Source organism: Syngnathoides biaculeatus, chromosome 22 (genome assembly GCF_019802595.1).
Source record: "Syngnathoides biaculeatus isolate LvHL_M chromosome 22, ASM1980259v1, whole genome shotgun sequence".
Classification (NCBI taxonomy): Eukaryota; Metazoa; Chordata; class Actinopteri; order Syngnathiformes; family Syngnathidae; genus Syngnathoides; species Syngnathoides biaculeatus.
This window is the reverse complement of record NC_084661.1, coordinates 11,855,038-11,875,194: the sequence shown is the minus strand read 5'-3', so window position 1 is coordinate 11,875,194 and position 20,157 is coordinate 11,855,038. Positions and strand designations below refer to the sequence as shown.

Sequence of the window (20,157 nt, the reverse complement as noted above, 5' to 3'; positions counted from 1 at the left end):
CCTTCAATGTAATTATTTCACGCTTGTCTTGCTCTCTCTCTCTCGCTCTCCCTTTTCACCACAATAAGGAAGGATAAAAAAAAAAAAAAGAAGTGCAGCTCCTCAGCGTGGGGTTTTCCTCGTCGAGGAGGCTTCGCGGCGGAGGACTATTTGCATTCCAGAAGTGAGAGTGAGGACAATTAAGCCATTTCCCCTCCAATCTATCTCCCGTCCGGGCGGGCGGGACCCCCCCCCCCGCCCCCCGCTACATCAATGGGAAGCGCAGCTGCTCGGCCCCCGCGTGTGCCAGGCCGGGAGACGGACGAGACGAGACGAGAGGAGAAGATTGGGGTTAAAACCCTCCTGGCCCGCAGATTGGCTCCATACCTGAGTCAAAGTGCAAATGAATCAACAGCTGCTGCCGAGCGAAAAGAAGGGAAACGGAGGTTCTAACCCGGTCCGGGAAAGCATTGAAAGGTGGCCGCTTCTGGCGCGCAGTTTATTTTCCCAGCGGCAGCAGCGAGGAATTTGCATCCAGCATCATTTGGGATGACAAAGGGGGAGTTGGGAGTGGGGGGGGGCATCTGAAGCAGTTTCAGTTTACCACTCTGAACGAGCCGCTCCAAAATCACTTAGCCAAATCGCATTGAACGATAGTCGCTCAGATGTGCGTTCACCGGCGAGGCCCCTCGGGGGCCAAACAGTCGTCTTAAAGGCGCGAGCGGTTTTAAACCGTCCGGGATTAGACCCGACCAAAACGCCACAGACGCCCGAGTCACACCTGTGGAGCTTTACTCCTCGAGACCACTCACTGGGACAAAACTTTCGGTCAGAGCGGCAGGTGCTCGGAATTCAACCCCCCCCCATTTCAGATATCGCTTTCAACCGTTGCCGGCAGCGGAAAGTCTGTCCTGAACTTGGACTTAATCACCGGACCATCTTTGGAACGAGGACCTCCGTCTCTGCTACCTCCCGGCCAAGTCCAGGTGATCAATCATTTACATGCGTAATTAGGAACGGGTGTCAAAACAAAAACGGCGCACGCGCTCAAAAGGACCTCGTGCGCTATACGTGGACTGACGTCAGAACTTGGCTAAGAACAACTTACTGCTGAGAGAGAGAGAAAGAGAGAGATAGAGGGGTTAAGGCAAAGATCTTTTTCTGCCACCCACGGAGAGGGGCGCACTTCTTGAGTTTTTGTGTTGTGTTAATGTGGTTAAAACTAATCTGCGGGGTTACAAACACGTCCCCGAAGAATAACAACTGGGAGACTTGCCTCCAGAGATGAAAAGATGCTTAGTCTGAGCGAGCTGTTGATTCAGGCTTTACAATCTTAAAAAAAAGCCTCAGAACAACAACAACAGCAACATGGCTTTGGTAAAACGCTATCAAAATAACACGTGCCACGTAAAGCTCGCGAACAAACGGCGCGCGGGTCAAGCCGCGTTTGTTTTCCTCAAGTGGTTCAATGGGCTCCTGAGGTCATGACAAAGGATTACCAAACACTACATAAGGAGTTGTTTTGAATACACTTCACGAAAGGGAAACTTTTTTTTTTCTTTCTATGGATTCGCTCTCGTGAGGCAGACTTTGTTTTGGTCCGTTGTGGGAAAGAGGGAGCTAATTCGAAAGGCGAAGCTCTCAATTTACCGGTCGATCTACGTTCCTACCCTCATCTATGGGCATGAGCCGCAGGTCGGGACAGAAAGAACAAGATCCTGGATACAAGCGGTCGAAACCAGTTTCCTCTCCCTTAGAGATAGGCTGAGAAGCTTGGTCATCAGGGAGGGGCTCAGTGTCGAGCTGCTCCTCCTCCGCGTTGAGACGACGTAGACGAGGTGGCTGGGGCATCTGATCCGGATGCCTCCCGGACGCCTCCCTGGTGAGGTTTTCCGGCCGTGTCCCGCCGGAAACAGACCCTCTCAGCCAACGTGACTCCTTTTGCCCCCGACATCCATCCATTTTCTTCGCCGCTTATCCTCGCGAGGGTCGCGGGTAGCGTCGCAGCCTATCCCAGCTGTCAACCGGCAGGAGGCGGGCCACGCCCTGAACTGGTTTCCAGCCAATCGCAGGGCACATAAGAGACAAACAGTCACGCTCACAATCAATATTTAATGCTTTTTCTGTAACACTAATGTGGAGTTACAGTATTAAAAAAAATGAACTTGGCTAAGATGGCCTAATACACTTTTATATTCATATATTATCATGTTTAGAGTTGACAAACGACAGACATTTAACTTCATTTTGAGAGAGTAACAATAAACGGACTTGATTCAGCCCACAATAGGGGTCTCAATATAACCTCAAATACCCCCCCACCACAAAAAAAAAAACATATTTTTCTTGTCCTCAATAATTACAATAGTATCAAAAAACAGTTGATGCCACTGGTGGTGATAATTGCCTTTACTATGACGAATAAAAATGTGTCGTGACATAACTACCATAAGAAATCAGTATCCTGATTATTATTATTATTATTATTATTATTATTATATCACATACAGTGATGATCAATTATTACGGCACAATCTAATCTTGAGCGAAAACTCAATTTCAGATTTTTCCCGCAGTTTCGAGAATGCACAAATACCAGCGCCCAATAATCCGCCTGTCACCTGAGGGGCTTAGGTGTGGTGCTGCAGGCTTTAAGGGGAGGGGGGAGGGGGATATGTGCAGGCTACCGTGACTTATGCGGACTCATCCAGCCACCGCCTCAGCGCCCGGGGGAGGGGGGCGGAGGGGGTCGAGTAGGCGTTTAAAGGAGCCTGTCTGAGATGGGAGTTTAGAGTTTCTCGATGCCGAGTGGCTGCAGCTTTGAAGCGGCTGCTGCGGGGATGAATCGCCGTATTGTCCCCCCCCCCCCCGAGAGACAAGGAGCCTCTGGGTGGGACGTCACATCAAAGGCTGCTATTTTATTACTTATAGCATCAGTTCAGGTATGCAGGTTGACACAGAATGGGGGGGGGGGTGGAATTACCCTTAAAATTGACTGAGCATGAGACTCAATCGATCAGGTGGATTGCATATTTCGATCGAGTGGAAATGCTTTCACAATGGTCGTGATGAATCAAGTTAATTGAGGAGTTCCCCTACGTTCAATTTCTATTTTTAATGGCTCACCACCAACGTGTAAAATATTTATCGACTATCGCAAAAGGATGGCTCGCCACAGCAAAGCGATTTTTTTTTTTAATCCAACTTTGCCGCAGTCGATCTTCATATTTGAGATATTTGAGAATTATGATTCAACTTACTAATATGATTTGTAATCACAATTAATAACACGATTACCTCTACGTAAGGAGAACTAGATTTTTGCGGATAAATGAGACTTTTTGAACTTGCATCAAAAATTTCTCACGGATGGAATGGCTACACCCCTTTGCGGTGTGGCATCACAGGACCCCCCGACCCGGCCCCCCCGGCACATGAACACAGCGTCCGTACTGTACACGCTGGTTTCTATTCCTCGGCAATCGGGGTCCCCCCCACCGTGATCCCTAGGCCTTAATTAGCCCTGATGACTCACCTAAAGGGACCTTGCGTTCAAATAAACCGCTGTCATTTTTTTTTGCCATGAGGGCAAAATAATTGATTTGGGCGCCCTGAACCGCAGAGCAATTACTGATCACTTATTTCTGCTTGTCGGGTATCGCAGCGCGGTTTTCAATCAACCAACAAGAAGGGAAAACAAAAGTGTACCTTTAGGGATGAGGTCTCCTATGGGAAAACAATACCGGATTCAGCTTGTCTGCAGAAGATAGTCGTAGCTTCTTCTTTTCCTTTCGGCTTGTCCCGTTAGGGGTCGCCGAAGCGTGTCATCTTTTTCCATCTAAGCCCATCTCGTGCATCCTCCTCTCTCACACCCACTGTCCCCGTGTCTTCCTTTTCTTTGGTCTTCCTCTCGTTCTTTTGCCTGGCAGCTCCATCCTCAGCACCCTTCTACCAACATACTCACTCTCTCGTCTCCGAACATGTCCAAACCGTCTGCTATCTCGAACCTCGCCTCCAAAACCTCCAACTTTGGCTGTCCCTCTAATGAGCTCATTTCTAATCCTATCCGAGCGAGCAGCTCAACATCTTCATTTCTGCCACCTCCAGGTCTGCTTCCTGTTGTGTTTCTTCAATGCTAACGTCTCGAATCCGTACATCATGGCCGGCCTCACCGCTGTTTTATAAATTGTTGCCCTTCATCCTAGCGTAGACTCTTCTGTCACATAGAACACCAGACACCTTCCGTCAACATGTCCACCCCGCTTGGACCCGTTTCTTCACTTCCTTACCACACTCACCATTGCTCTAGATTGTTGACCCCGAGTATTTGAAGTCGTCCCCCCTCGCTATCTCTTCTCCTTGTAGCCTCACACTTCCCCCTCCACCCCTCACATTCACGCACATATATTCCATTTTACTTCAGCTAATTTTCACTCCTCGCCTTTCCAGTGCGTCCCTCCATCTTTCTAATTGTTCCTCCACTTGCTCCCTGCTTTCACAATATCATCTGCGAACATCATGGTCCAAGGGGATTCCAGTCTTCTGTCAGCCTATCCATTACTACCACAAACAGGAAGGGGCTCAGTGCGGAACCCTGATGCAGTCCCAACTCCACCTTAAATTTTTCAGACACACCAAGGGCACATCTCACCACATGTCCATAAATCCCGCCACCTCATTTGACTTTTTCACCCCTAATCTTGTACTTATTTGCATCTTTTTGACTCAATCCCCAGCTTTCTTGGCGCAAAGATTTCCCCCACTCATCACAAGACTAATGAAAGCATTTGTGCCGTGAAGTTTTTCATCACAGTCTGTGAATATCTCCTTATATGTCAATGAAGCTCGCAACGTCTCGTGTCGGACGTGACTGGCGTTGGCAGCGGTGCACTTCCTGTGGGTTTGTCTCCCCCCAGTCTGGCCCGTGACGAGATCTCACGATAAAGGTTTGGGCCGGTTTTCCCGACAGCTGCCTCCTCCGGTCGGTCGCATTTAACTTGGAACTCATTAGTCATAATCAGGTCCCTGTAGACCAGCCTTGAACAACCTCGGTCTGGCGACGGCATCGCTCCCAGCTAAATACGCTTGACCCAGATACAAAAAAAACTAAACGAAACAAAAAAAAAAGAAAAATGCTTATCTTGTGCACGGAGATTTGGAACTTTTCCTGTATGGAAGCAGATTACAGATCTCTCTTCTGAGAATAAAACTGCTTCTTTGTAACAAAACTTCACGTAATTGCGATCCCTAGCAGTGTGCAGCCGTTTTTTTTTTTTTTTTTTTGTAATAACAACTTAATTAATAAACACAAACCTATGCATAAATCCACTGTCAGAATTCAGGCTTCGATTTCTCACATTTCCACCAAGCCACAGAGGGAAAGCGATGAGCAAGCAGTAACCGGAGGACGGCAATTGGTTTGAGGAATTTTGGCCACGCTTCGCCGTGAAATGACAAACTTGCGGCAATAACGCCATCAGGATGACTGATGCGACTCACTCCCGAAACGTGCAGCTTCCGAGCCGACCGAGTACGGGCGAGCGCTTCAAAAGCATCCATATTTCTGTGACAGCAGGCTCCGGGGTAAATACAACCCATTTACCTGTAATCTGTTTTAAAAGCCGACAAGGTGGAGCGAGGCGGGTCCGCGGCGACGACAAAGGTGTTCTCAGAAGAGCGCTGCCTAAGGAGACTCTCGTCAAGCGTTGGAAAACAGAAAGATGAGAGGTTACGTGACGCTTCAATTGACCACAGCTTGACCCCGTCGGCTTCGGGTGCATCCCTTCAGGCAAACCGCAACGTTGTTTTCGTGTTGCTCAGACCAGCTGGAAAAGATAAATCAAGGTGCGACTCAAAATAGCGTCGGCGTTCTCGATCAAGGTAGAAGAGCCTTGAAATCGCTGACTCGCCAAATTTTGGATCAGCATCAAATTTGTAACATTCTGACTGCGGAATATAACACGCCGGTGATTTGAGATACAAATGACCCAACTTCCGAGTATGTTTCAAGCCATCGATCGGCCAATTATTCTTTTTGGCTTGCTGGTAAAAATGTGATATACGAGCCGTTGTACGGTGGCATTGAACGCAACTCACTTCACAACAAGCGGCAGTTTGGCGGATGGCGAACGATTCATCATCAAATGTTAGTGAGTTAATGGTAGTAATAATTCCAGCTGTTTAAGGCAACTCGCAGTTTAAAATTAATTTCAAACTAAACATTACACAAAGAGCATCCATCCATCCATTATCTGCCGCTTTTCTGGGTCGAGTCGCGGGGGAAGTAGCTTCAGCATGGATACCCAGACTTCCCTTTCCCCAGCCACTTCTTCCAGCTCTTCCGGAGAGATCCCGAGGCGTTCCCAGGCCAGCCGAGAAGCATAGTCTCTACAGCGTGTCCTGGGTCGTCCTCGGGTCTCTTTTCGGTGGGACGTGCCCGGAGCACCTCATCAGGGAGGTGTCCAGGAGGCATCCGAATCAGATGCCCCAGCCACCTCATCAGGCTCCTCTCAATGCGGAGGAGCAGCGGCTCGATACAGAGCCCCTCCCGGGTGACCGAGCTTCTCACCCTATCTCCAAGGGAGAGCCCGGACACCCTGCGGAGGAAAGTCATTTCGGCCGCTTCTATCCGGGATCTTGTTCTTTCGGTCACGACTCACAGCTCATGCCCATAGGTGATGGTAGGAACATAGCTCGACCGGTAAATTGAGACCTTTGCCTTTCGACTTCGCTCCCTCTTTACCGCAACAGACCGACACAAAGAGCATTACAGGTGATTTTAAACAACCACATAACTGATTTAAAGTCTCCTAATTTATTCCTAACACATAATGGCTAAATCCTAAGGAAGGCTTAAGAAGAGCATCTACGTGGCATTGTTACAACCCTTTAAATGATATTGGAACACAAACTCTGGAGCAACACATGTAGACAGATAAAACATGTTACTTTAGAGCGACTTACAGCAGTTGTGAGTCTTTTGTGTCTGCGTGACAGTATTGTACTGCCTCCACTGCTCAAGTTGTGGACACCAGAAGACGCTGCAAAGAATTAATCACGATGCACAAACTGTTTCTTTCTTTACATTCTATTCCATTATGTCATTACTTATTTGTTGATAAAGTTCAATATTATACTTTTTTTCTGCCATGTGCAGTACAACGGCATACCCAGCAGTGGCTTACTTTATGTCACACACTTGAAACATTGGCCATCTTGGTATTGTACTACCCCGCAGTACCTTGTTTTGCTTCAGGGCTCGGCGTTTGCCGTTTCCAAGATTTGGAAGCTCGTCATTTTAAAGGTCACTCCCCCCGCTTGCTTCTCACGCTCTGCCGTATAAACGGGCTGTAGAACTGGGAGGAACACTCCATCAAAGTGCCGAACAATGACGACAAAACACGTCAACAAAAGCCAAAGCGCCAAACCCCGACTTAGGTATCCTTGACATAAAATACCCTCGCTTACCTCAATACTGAACGCAACCCCACCTTTGCCCCCCTGCCAAGCCAAGAATGCCAGAGGACAGCGACCTTTTCACCCGAGAGTCCCTCCTTAGTTTCTCAGGAAGATTAGGAATTAGTACAGGAACTGGGTGTAGCCGTCGATCCCGGGTGCAGAGTATCCGAGTATTCTGGAGGGGGACCAGACACCAAATTAGAAGAACTCATGTGCTGGATTTCATGCTGGAGCGAAACAACCTCGCAAGCTTTTTTTTTTATCTTTCACTGGTTTGGCAATTATTCAAAAACGTGAAACCAATTTCACAAGTGTGACAGCAGTTTTTGATTACTCGCCTTTCCTTTCCTTGAAGAACCAAAGTCAGCCTCCTCGGAGGAGCTTTTCCTCAATGGTAGCCGATGTCACAAAACGTAAACGCCGGTGGTGGGGCGCTGGGATTTATTTTCAGTGTTTCGTTGACTTCTGTGTTGCTGCCGCCGTTGGACTGATGCCCAAAAAAGATTCGGGCCATCTGGGAAGCTCTTCCGAGGGACAGAACCACAGGGGGGCTGTCAGGTGCTCCTCAGGTGGCCCGCAGCAGCTGTCCAGGTGGCAACAGTGATCCACAACTGGGGTGGGGGGGGGGGGGGGGGAGTCGCAATTTCCCCAAACACATACACAAACACGTGTACCTTCCCAGGAGAAATACGGTGGATGCAGTAACGTTCGGTGAAATTCTGGGCTGGTGAAGCACTGACATAAGAGTCAGTTTTAAAAATTTAGGAGCGAAACAGAGGGGTGTGGCATGCTGATATTAAAAATTGTTTTTTAATATTCCAGCTTTCTCTTTATACACATAAGGATGTGTTGCAGTTCTAGGAGTTAAGAGCGAGCACAATACCCATCGCGATTTCTTTCGTACCCCTTAGGGAACACATAATATCAGTGAGTGGTGGTGTCAAAATTAATTTTAATAAGCCAGAGTGGCGGCACGGTGGATAAGCTGGTAAAGTTTTGGCCTCACAGTTCTGAGGTCAATCCCAGAACCCGCCTGTGTGGAGTTTGCATGTTCTCCCCGTGCCTGCGTGGGTTTTCTCCGGGCGCTCAGGTTTCATCAACATTAATTGGACACTCGGAATTGCCCGTAGGTGTGATTGTGAGTGCGGCTGTTTGTCTGCATGTGCCCAGCCATTGGCTGGCAACCAGTTCAGGGTGTACCCCGCCTCCTGGTAGATGACAGCTGGGATAGGCTCCAGCACTCTCCGCGACCCTCGTGAGGATAAGCGGCAAAGAAAATGGATGGATGGATGGATGGATGGATAAGCCACAGTACCAATTGGTTTGAAAAAAAAAGTTTTATTGTGACTGGTTGTATGAAGCATTTTTTTTTTAAGATCCAGCGCTGTGGAGGCAGAGTAGCAACTGCCTCACCTTGCACTCTTATCTGCAGTTTTATCATTTTTCAGCAAAACTAATATGTTTCAATCACATAAGTTTTAGTGGAAGGGTGTGAAAATATATTGGAAACATGAAGTAAGATAGAAAATTGGCAATGCAAGGCCACCCCGGAAACCCATGAAGCGAGGGACGGACGGGGCAATATGAGGTGAAGTGAGAATGTTTGCATCCGGCCGTGTATTTCAACAAAATATATGCAAATTCAGTACATCTTGATGATGAAATCTTGGATATGACCGAATTCACGTCCCTCTACAGCTGGGGGGTGGCAAAGAAAGTCTTTCACTAAAGATGTACAGCTGCATAAAAGACAAACAACAGCAAAAAGTGATTAGAAAAGCTCCCGAGACGCTGCAGAAATTAAAATCTCGCTAACAGCTGGGTGTTACCTCAGCAGACCAAATAAAAAAAAAAAAGAACTCTTTCCTCAATTACGCCTTTCACAAAGCAGAAAGTTTGAAATTCCAGGGTCGGGATAAAAGCCTAATCCAGGCGGCTCAGTCGCGATAACCAAAGTTAGCGACCATTACTGCAAAGTGTTCCCAGGTGCTCGAACGGCGCGACCAGGGCTCGATGCTATCTTCGCTTTTAAGCCTTTTGCACGCGCAAACGACGCTTATACGTGGAATATTAATCATTCGGATTTATATTACAACGGATGACTGGGACATTGTTTCTGTTGTGCAAAAGTAGTCAGAGCCGAGGACTGCAAAAAAAAAAAGCCTTCAGTTCCTTAGAATGGCAAAATGCCATAGACAAAAAACCCACCTGTGCACCGCGTGCTGCCACCATAAACCATCATATCGGACTGACTGCAGGCACGTTATTACATATTGATTTGGGGAAAAATATAATGCAAATATTTTCCCCGCATTTTTTTAATACATTCATCGCAAGGATCTCGCTGCCAAATTTCCGCAAATTGACTTTCTTTATAGATTACAGAGCGCGAACAGGTGCGCCGTTTGGGTTTCCCGAAGCCGTTTCTACGGTCAGGAAACGTCACGTCATAGCTTAAGCGGCAGGTCTGAGCAGAAGCAGAAAATATTTTTTTTTTCTTTCCCACTCGATGATTCATTTCTGCGGGAAGTCGCAGGTTTGCGTGCATCGGGGAGGCGGCGGAAACCGAATCCGTCAGGGAAGATCGAGGCGGGTGGGCCCGCGCCGTCTGACGCTGGCCAGACGCGTCCCGATGCAGCGCGGATGCGCGTGTTACCATGGCAACAGAAGGCCGAAAAGCGGACTGAGACACAAGAAGATACAAAAATGAATAATTATAAACTGAAGCGGTATTCGGTGGTTATGTGAAAAAGTGCATTTAGGTAGAAAAAGTCAAACATACAGCAACAATCAATATTCAATAGTGCAGAAGAAATGCACAGCTATATTAATATAAATTCAAACGTGTTATAATTTTAATTATCAGACTGATGGGTTCTTTTTTTTTTTTTACTCCCCCGCTGCTAAATTCGCTAACGGCTCGCTTAATGGTCAGATCGAATGTCCGCAGCGGCGAACAGAAGCGCGCGCTCTTTTTGCGCTAATCCACACAAGCAGTTTCCGACTCCAATCAAATCTTCTGTAAACTTCGCAACTTCAGCAGCGCGGCCACCTCGGCTGCTTTATTTCAAACCTCCCTCAGACCACAAATAAGCCCAAATCGATCCAATTACTTAGTGCCTCTTTAAATGCTCGTGCTGCATTTAGTGATCCTTTCCAGCAACGGCCTCTGCTATTGCGCTCTTCTGTTTTTTTTTTTTTTTTCCGCTTTTGAGCGTCCATCCGCGTTTGGCAAAACTCGGGGGTTGATTTGTAATATCTATTGAAGTGTTTCCCCCAACAGAACAAGTAAATATTTTTAAGACTCCAAGAAAGAACCTCAAAATCTTCATTTCCGCCACCCCCAGCTCGACTTCCTGTTGCCTCTTCAGTGGCATTTTCTCTTAGCCATACTTCATTCCTCATCAAACTGTTCCTGTACCTGCTCCCTGCCGATCACAATGTCACCTGGGAACATCATCCTCCATGCGGATTCCATTCTAACCTGACATGTCAGGCAAACCATGAGCACTTCAAACAGAAAGGGGCAGAGAGTTGATCCCTGATGCACTCCCTACTCCCCTTTCAAATCCTCTGTCATATCAACCTCACACCTCATGGTTGTAATATTCCTGTACTATTATAACCTACTTCTCTACCACTCCATACTTCCTCGTGCAGTACCACAGTTTCTCGCTGTGTACCCTGTCACAGGCTTTCTCCATAACTACAGACACAATGCATTATATTTGTATTTATGTTTGTATTCATAGTTCTTTAAGTGTATTTGTTCACATTAAAAAAATCATAAAATACAAATTCTATTTTACATTAGATCCTATCACTTAGCCTTTCCTATGTATTGTGGCATCTAGTTTTATTTGAACCCCTCCAATGTTGATCACCATTGAGTGTCCCCCATATTAATTTTTTTACATTTTTCCATGAAATTGAGCACTTCACGGATTCCAGCGTTCATTTGGAATAACGCACACGTTGTGCAAAGTGCCATCCCGCAGCAGCCCCGAATGACAGCGAAGGTGACAGACGAGACTACGCGCGCCGCGAGTGGGCTAGCATGTGGTAGCAATCAGCAAAAGTGAGGGTCTGCTGGCCCAGCGGTAATTAGCACATGGCCTCATGTTCATGTTTCTTATAATAGCGCAACACAGCCCGGTGCGGACTAAAAATAAACAGGGCAATTAGGGGCGGCGAGGAAGGTCGTCATTTGAGGGGCGTGACCTCTGAACCCCCGGGTCAGAACCCGTACAGAGGTGTCCGTGTGGACCACCTGCACCCCTCTGGGTTGCCGGGGAAAGGAGCCGTGTCGTGTTTATGTTAGGGGTCAGGCGCAGAGGTAGACCATTGTGGGCTCAAGTGGACGTGTGAGTAAACATTGTCTATTTATATCGGGCGGCAAAAAGCGGGCTTGTGTTTGGGACGCAACTGTGGCACTGGCCCTTTAAGCTCTTGGCTATCGTTAATGCAAATAAGATGGATTCTAGTTCAAATTAGTACGAGTAATTATAATGATAATATGATACAGTTAAACAACTAAATAGCGTCATCTCCACTGACGCCAGTCACGAGCCCGTACGGATTTTCGTCACTCATCACGTCGTCCTCGTAATTTCGTAACTGGTTGTTAATGTAGCTCGATTGTGCTTGAAAGAGAGCGGGAAAATATGAAATGTGAGATAGTCCATCTAGTAATAAAGAGTTAACATTTCTCTGGCTCTATTATGTGGGTGGACACGCACACTAACTTTGAAGGAGGCGCTGACATAATAAACGAACCTGCCGCCATCTAGCGAGCTACTTAGCTCGCTAGCCTGTTAGCGAACATAATAAACCGTTAACTCTCCTTTAAATGTCTGTTGTGTGGATGCATGCGTGGCACACGTAGCAATGTTCAGGAGAATTGAACGGAGCCGCCGCTGGTCCATTAGCATCCCATTAGCGGCTAACACGTACTAGCCTAGCTGCTGTTAGTAGGCCACTCCACAATAACAGAAACTGACCATATGGCACTTCTGGAAAGATGCATTTTTTTTTTTTGGGGGGGGGGGGTTGTAGGAGTAGCTTGTTGGCTAACTGCACGATACGGTGGTGATCGAAATTGCTCTCAGGGCAGAACCAGATTCGGGCAAGTCCGTAGTTCTCTTCCCGATACGTTAGCTGATATCTTTTTGATTTCCTATCATGTTACGCAAAGAAACTTTGTGTGTTTCACGTGTACCCAGTTCAAATACCTCCTGAAGTAACGCAAATGTTGGTTCTCTCGAAAATTTTAAAGGCATAAGCTAACTATTCTTAAACTTCTGACTTAAAATGCTTCAAAAAATAAATCACTTTATTTTGGGATTTAGGAAATAGAAACAATTTTGGTAATCCTCAATGACCTAAAACCAGAAAAGTTTCATCGGATTTCATGTCAGACATTGAGAAGGGAAAATAGTGCACGTGTGTTTATATTTTGTGAATTTTATAAATTTGAACATCCCCCATTTCCGCACTTTTAGTCCAAATGAGTCCACATTTGAGCTTCTGCATGACTCTCGCTCCATTTGCGCTGGCTAGATGTTTAGCGCAGATGTTCACATCACAGTCTCGCCGAGAAAAAAAAGCAAAAAAAAAAAAAACTTTCACACCTGGCAACTCTCAAACACAACTTGGCACCAAAAAGAAGCAGCAAAGGTCTTCCCGCGCTGACCTTTCACCTCTCGTGATGTCAATGAACCTCTCGTCCAATTAAACGATGGAAGCGTCCTTTGGACCTGTCAAGTGCAAAGACAAATGATTCTATTAGATTTGTTTTTTTCTAAATGGCAAGCAGAGAAGCACAAAAATGTTTCTATTACTGGAAGTCATTTGTGTGTGAAGGGTTTTTTTTTGGTTTTTTTTTTTTGGGTGCCTGAGTGGCTCCAGAAAAACAGCAGCACAAACCCATCCCCCCCCCCCCCCCCCAGTACGTCAGCGCCGCCCTATCACGGACTCAAACGTGATTGACTGTGAGCGGAGCTGGCAAGCGGCAATGACAAGGAATCATATTGTGTTGCTTTGCATATGAAGCGGATTAATGGCAGTACGTCGGGGGGGCCCGGACGGGCCAAGAGAAACAGCGCGAGCAAGCCGCACATCCACAGGCCTCGCTATTTTTAAACCCGCATTTTGGCCTCGGAGCGGCGCGCCTACCACAGCAAAGGCTGCTCGATCCATCAGGGAAGCCGAGCACGAAGACAATGTCAAAAAGGCTGGAGCCTCAAAGCACCGAACGAGGCCAAATTATGTATTTTTAATTTTTTTTGTTTTACTTTCCGGTTCTCGCCCACGCGGACTCGCGAGTTTGTGACAGTCTGGATCCGTGAACACTCGTACTTTGTCTTGGTTTTTTTTTATATTTCACCTGGGAAATCGGGTCCTTCATGAAGCTACAGCTTGACCTGGTCAGTGGACTGGCCCCCCTGACCCCCGTGAGAGAAGAAAGACCCCTGGACCGCTTACCAAGTGTTTGTTCTTACTGTCAGCCTACAATTGAGGATAATTGTCTCTTTTAGATCTCGAGGGCCTGTGATCTGCCATCCGTTGAGCCCGAAAGGAGGTTATGTTTCACCTCAGGAAGGGGGGGGGGCGTGGGGGGGGGGGGGATTCAACAAGGGCCGCCTTGACATTGATGTAAACATTGCGTCGACATCAAAAGGTTAATACGAGATTCTCGAGACGAATGCTTGTATCGCGTTCTGCGGAATGCAGTCGGTCGTTCAGTTTCCCGTATTAAATATCGAAGACGTGTCTTCCGAAGGATCAGAGTGTAATCGTTCATGCTGAAATCAGAAGCGTGGACCCAACTCGGGATTCTTTCAAGACGCAAATTGGTCATGGGGGCGATGTTCTTTGCTTTGACTTGAGAGCGACATTTTCCCTGGAGGGGCCATATGGTAGCAGTGAACCTAAATTGCAAAAAGCTGCAGTTTGGCAGACTCAGAACAATTTTTTTTAAAGAGGATTCAAAGTGTTCAAATACAGTAAACGGTCACACGACATCAACAGAATTACACGAGGTGTACTTGGAACAAGCACATTTGTTTTTCTTAGAAAAGTCGACTAGGATTAATACTAAAAAAAACTGCAGGTTATTGAGGAGTTGTGACCGTCGATCTATATCTGTGCTCCATATTGTCCCAGTTATCCAAGATGCGGATACCAGAACTACAATATTGTGTTATTTTGCCCCGAATCCCCTCACACGCACGGCCAAAACGCACATTTGCCAATTTGTTTTTTGTTAGCACGTCATAGGCACGGCTGCCGTTTCCTCTCGCGCATTGTAGTCCTGCACAGCTGCTTGGGTCTCGTGTGTAATAAGCTCTCAATGGCGCAGCTGCTCCACACCAGTGAATGCATGTAGGTGTCAAAAAAAAAAAAAAATCACAATAAAATGCAAATAATGGAAAAACAGCAAAATTGGGTCAAAAATTCATATTGTAACAAGACAATAGAACTGTTTGATCGTGATTACTCAATTGCAGCTCCTTCTGGTATGCACGACTTGGCCACCAGGGGCCAGGATAAACCCGAAATGCAGACAGAAAAAAGAGTTTCACAACTATTTCGAGTCAGTCAATAAGAGGCCGGAACAGCCGTTTTCATCAGAGAATAAAGAATAGGCTGTGAAGATTTTGACATTGTCGGTCTACATGTGTTGCGCCAGCATTGTGTTCCAACATCAATCATGATTTGATTGCTCCAATTTGAAGCAAGCAGGATTTAACGATGATGATGCAACAGATTCAGACAAGCTAACTGTTCTCTCGCCATGGCCTTGTTTAAAAAGAATTATTTGAAGTTGCTACCTTTAAGAATGAGTTGTATCAAACGGCTTGTGACAGCCTAAAAACTACCAATTTCCGGCTTTCAAATATCTGAATATACACATACAGGTAAAGTGTCTTTTTTTTTTTTTCCTCCAGCTGTCATCGTTAGCTAATTGTGCAATTTGTGCAATCGGAAGTTTTGATAACGTGCCCTGGGACTTTTTTTACTTCTCAGTATGAGTCACTACGGAATTTGATTAAAGACAGAAACAATTCTGTGCAGATGTTTTTTTTTTTTTTTGGGGGGGGGGGGCAAGTTATCAAAACGAGTATTATAGACAGTTGACGGCAAAATGTCTTTTTTGCTTTTGCCTAAGGAGTCGAATCAGTACTACTCCTTCTCCCCCTGCCCCCTGTCCGTACTCTACTTAAAGGGAATGGAAGGACCGCAATGCACCTTTTTTTTTTTTTTTTTTTTGCTAATTTACAGTTTTTATGCTGAATATGAATCTTAAACCCGTTACGAAGGAAACATTTTTATTTTTCGATTATTTGCAACAAATGATTGTACGTTGCTGGATTCGCCGGAAAAAGACGGAAACGAAGCGGGAAACGGCCGATCGGGGGCGTGCCGTAGGACGTTGCGACAACAACATGGACCCCGTAGGAATACACTGCAAGAACGTCGATGAATTTTCCGATAATTCGAGCGATGAACGTTATTCTTGAAGGGTCCCGCGAAGACGGTGAAGAATACGAGCTTTATGAAGGTGTTAAAGGTTATCAATTTGAACCAGTTAGACAGCACACGCGTTTGAATTCAGACGAAGTAGCTGGCGATGAAGGCAGACCCATCGTGGAGGATTTGCCTCGTGTTGGAAATATCGATGATAAGCATTTGTGAAGTTCTTTTTTTTTTTTTTGGTTTAGTTAGTCATAAACTGATAAATAGTAAAAGCTTCGATATCGTGAATGTTATGCGAAGTTTTTGGTTTTGTTTTGAAATTATGCATACGCGGTGTATTTAGTGATTAGGTACGCGACAACCGCGGCAACTATTTGGCGTGTAAAATGTTTATTATTGCACCAAAACACAGATAACGTAGTCTAAGTTGGTGTATTTTCACAAATAAGCAACAATATAAAAATATAAAGCTGCTTTCTTTCGGTTTGTCAAGTTAGGGGTCGCCACAGCGTGTCATCTCAGATGAACGCTCATATTTGTTTGGCACATTTTTAATAATAATAATAAAATAATAATGAATTGTTTATACCGATTGGTTTTAGCTTACAATCACTGAGGCATTCTCGAAACGAATGGGGTTTTTCTTCAGTGTGAATACTAAAGACTCGCAGCTTAACAGGCCCATCCCAGATTTTGTGACGTCAGAAGTCTGCCCACAAAATGAGTCGTTTTGCAGGTAAGAGAAACCAGGTCAAAGTTCGTGGACTTTAAGTCGTAAACACTTGTATTTTTTGGTAAAAACATCGAACAGGATATGCGTTTTATGCAACAGCTGAACATACATTTTCATCTAGATAATTCTAATTGGCATTACAAATTAAACATTCCATACACTTTAAACTCAGAGTGCGAGTACGTTTGCCACCTCCGATGAACGTTTCCAAAGCGTCGCGTGGATTTCTCCGGGATCTCACACTGCCGTATGTGCGCCTGGCCGTCACACGCTCTTCCCGGCTGCTAGGTCGCCGCCTCATGTGGGGACAATGTGTGCGCTGTGCTGCGGCGGCGGCGGCGGAGACAGCCGTCACTCTGTAAAAAGAGGAAGTGGCACTGTTTACCCCAGAGGAGTAGGAGTGTTTACCCTGACTCGCTTGGCTTTGATCTTTTACTGTTAATCATTTCCTGTTGCGCACTGTATGCGAACTGCACCGAGGGCCCGGCTCGCCATCTTGGGTTCTTGTTGCCGAGGAGGCAAACGAGCGCCCTCCAAATATTACTATATATCGCTGTCACGTATTGACAGATCCAAATGCTCAGAACGGAATGTTGACATTGAAAAATGTTGTTGTTGTGGGTGTTATTTTCAAAATGTCTTATCTCGATACGTTGTCACAAAAGTTCCAAACCGCCATTGTCATGTAAGCAAATGGCAAAAAAGCATTTTTCGCATAAACAACAAGGACAGCGACATAAAATAGCAGACTAAGAAACGCAATGGACCTTTCCGACCTGTCAATCACTCATCCAATAATAACCAATCAGATAGCCGTATTGTCTAAGCCCCAACCTTGACACGCCCCTGCCGTGTTGTCCCACAAGCAATTCTGGTTGTCACTAGCGTGCGCTTGGAAAAGTTAATGTTACGAAGAAAATGGTCCTCGGATGCGCTTGGGGAACGTGCAATTCTGATGAAAGATATCCTGCTAGCTTACAAGGGGCCCGGTTGATTCATTTTCCAAAGCCAAAAACACAGTTGACGAAGTGACTACGACGGATTAAGGCTCGCGGAAGAGCGCACGTACAACTAAATGTGGACAATATCAAAAAACACGAGGCTGTATGGTCCAAGGTAAGTGATGGAGAAATATCTTCTCAGAGTTTGATTGAATTATTATCAGTGCTGTGTCCATTGCAGGAGAACAACTTTCACTTTGTGTATCACTCACCTGCTGAATGAAGTGTGTAATGTTATATGCCGAAGAGTCGGGTTAGTGAAACTAAATGCGTGATGTCATGCAAGAGAAATGTCTATTTGCCCATTTCTATCACATCGGACTTTTAAGACAGAGCACTGGGTTTGAAACAAGCCAAGTCAGATGAATACACCAACTCACTTAAAAGGACTACAATGATATTATTTGTGATTTTTCCAAATAAAAAGTATTCACCCTGCTTTACATGCGCAGTACGATTCCACTATTTGATCCTGCATCAATCGCCAACGTTTCGCTGTAACTCTGACATTGCGTCCTGCTCCGTCCAAAATCTTAATTCCGTGTACGAATCCTTGCGTGAAATAGTTGAGACCTCTCTGTAGAACTCTCTTGGACAAGTCTGACGCATTTGGCAAAAAAAAATATACCCCGATATTATCTGGAATACGCGATAGAGAATCCACTTCAAACATGTTCTGTTCAATCTCCATTTTGAAAGCTTATGGGACATAGCTAACGGGGGCGGAGCTAAAGGTCGGCATCGGAAAGGTCCATCGTGCAAATGTGGCATGTGGGGACCACTAGCAGTTTGCTGGCTACCCCTAGTGGTAACTGAAGAATCACAAAAGTTTTTTTACCCAATCCAATATTGTGCATTTGCAAAGGTTAGCAACAATAGCTAACAAGGAAGTGGACAGTTTTCAAGACAAATCAAGGGAAAATACAACTGTATAACAGCGGTGTCCTATACTTTGACGGCAGTGTTGGGCTCGGCGCTCACCGGGTCATCGGGCAAGTTGATCACATCTACTTTTTTTTTAACTGTACATTCTAGAAATAAATGAAAATACAACATTAAACAAGTAACATGTTGTGTTTGTTCATATTGCAGCATGAGCAAGTCATGCTAACGATTTGGCACCGTTGGTGGTCCGTGCATGGGGTAAAAACACAAGGGGAGGGGGGGGAAAGGGGATTGAAGCAAGGCTGCATTCAAATTTTTCTGGCAGTTTGAAAAATGCTCACGTAGAGATTAAAGATATCTGGCCCCTTTTTGTTAATCACCTTTTTTTTTGGGGGGGGAGTTAATTTTGGTCATATTTTATCGTGCTTTCAACTGTGCTGACTCTCCATCGTGGGTTGCAAGCCCACCTTCAACCCCCACCCACACACACACACCTCCTCCCCGAGCATCTGAGAGCATTTAAACAACTTTTGAAACCCCACAAGTGCAGAGTGAAATTTAGATGGGCACCCAAGGACTTTGTCCCTCAAATAAGACGGTGTCTGACCTCAACTTTGACCCCCGGCACGATGGGCAGTGATGCACAGAAAGGCCGGTTTGAAAGAATTGGTTTGTCCAACTCTTTGTGTTAGTCAAGGATGATGAAAAAAAAAAAAAAAAACACAGTTTGTCTATGCGTGATCTGCTTAAAATTATGACCCAAGAGCCGACGTCGTGCGGGATGACGGCAACTCCACGAGAGGTCCGGGAGACGTGCCTTCTATTATTATTAGCCGACTCCGGGGTGGTGCATCTTTCCGTTCAGACATTGAGCAATGAGTGCCCTGCCCCTCCAGGGCGTTTTCAAGCGCGTTGCCAGCTTTGCTTTTACTGCCTTGTTTTTGTACACTTTGGCAAGGCGGAAACCTAACGTGATGCCATCCAAATTAATCAATGCAATACACAACTGAGAGGACATTTTATTAGGTACACATGCGCGATAGAATGAGGGCCAACGAGATTTTCAGATTGTGCCATTAGAAAGCCCTGCGACGGGCAGCCATTAAAATATATTTTCTACAGTGGTTGTAGTATGCAGTTGTGTATCATAATAAGCAAAGCAAAGATAATGATGACATAATCAAATACAATGGAAACAATTGATCAGTTGTTGAATAAAATACAAATTAATGAGGCCTCTACTGGTGTGTGCAACTTGCAATTTATAGTCACCCAAACAGAAACAAGAGTTTCACAACTAGTCTAATTGACTCAATAACCTGTAGTAACGAGTCATTCCTTTCAGAAGATAAAGAATATATGCAGTCTAGTATTATATTGGACGTCTACATTTGTTGCTGCGCCGTTCACATCAGCGTTCCGTAAAGGGTTGTCGCAACGCGACGACGTTGACGCTAGTCACTTGTCTGTGATGTTTTCAATTATGTTAGCATTAAGCTAGCTGAATTGTGCAGCTGAGTATGACTGTAAAGTACAATTTTGAAGAATTGTCCTGTCAAACTGTCGCTAGTTGTAAAGTGAGTCGAGTTCACGGCCACCGTACAGTGCTCGTATCTTGAATTT

At 45.7% G+C, this 20,157-nt stretch overlaps 1 long non-coding RNA gene across 1 annotated transcript in view; it reads right to left on the bottom strand.

Moving 5' to 3' along the window:
* Positions 1-13,076: 13,076 nt before the first annotated feature.
* The window catches only part of LOC133495922 (uncharacterized), a 36,383-nt gene continuing 29,302 nt past the window's right edge, over positions 13,077-20,157 (bottom strand). Inside the window, exons 2-3 of the long non-coding RNA XR_009793683.1 lie at positions 16,841-17,004; positions 13,077-13,193 (exon numbers count right to left, since the gene is read on the bottom strand). This is a non-coding gene — a long non-coding RNA (uncharacterized LOC133495922). The remainder of the gene's footprint in view (positions 13,194-16,840; positions 17,005-20,157) is intronic.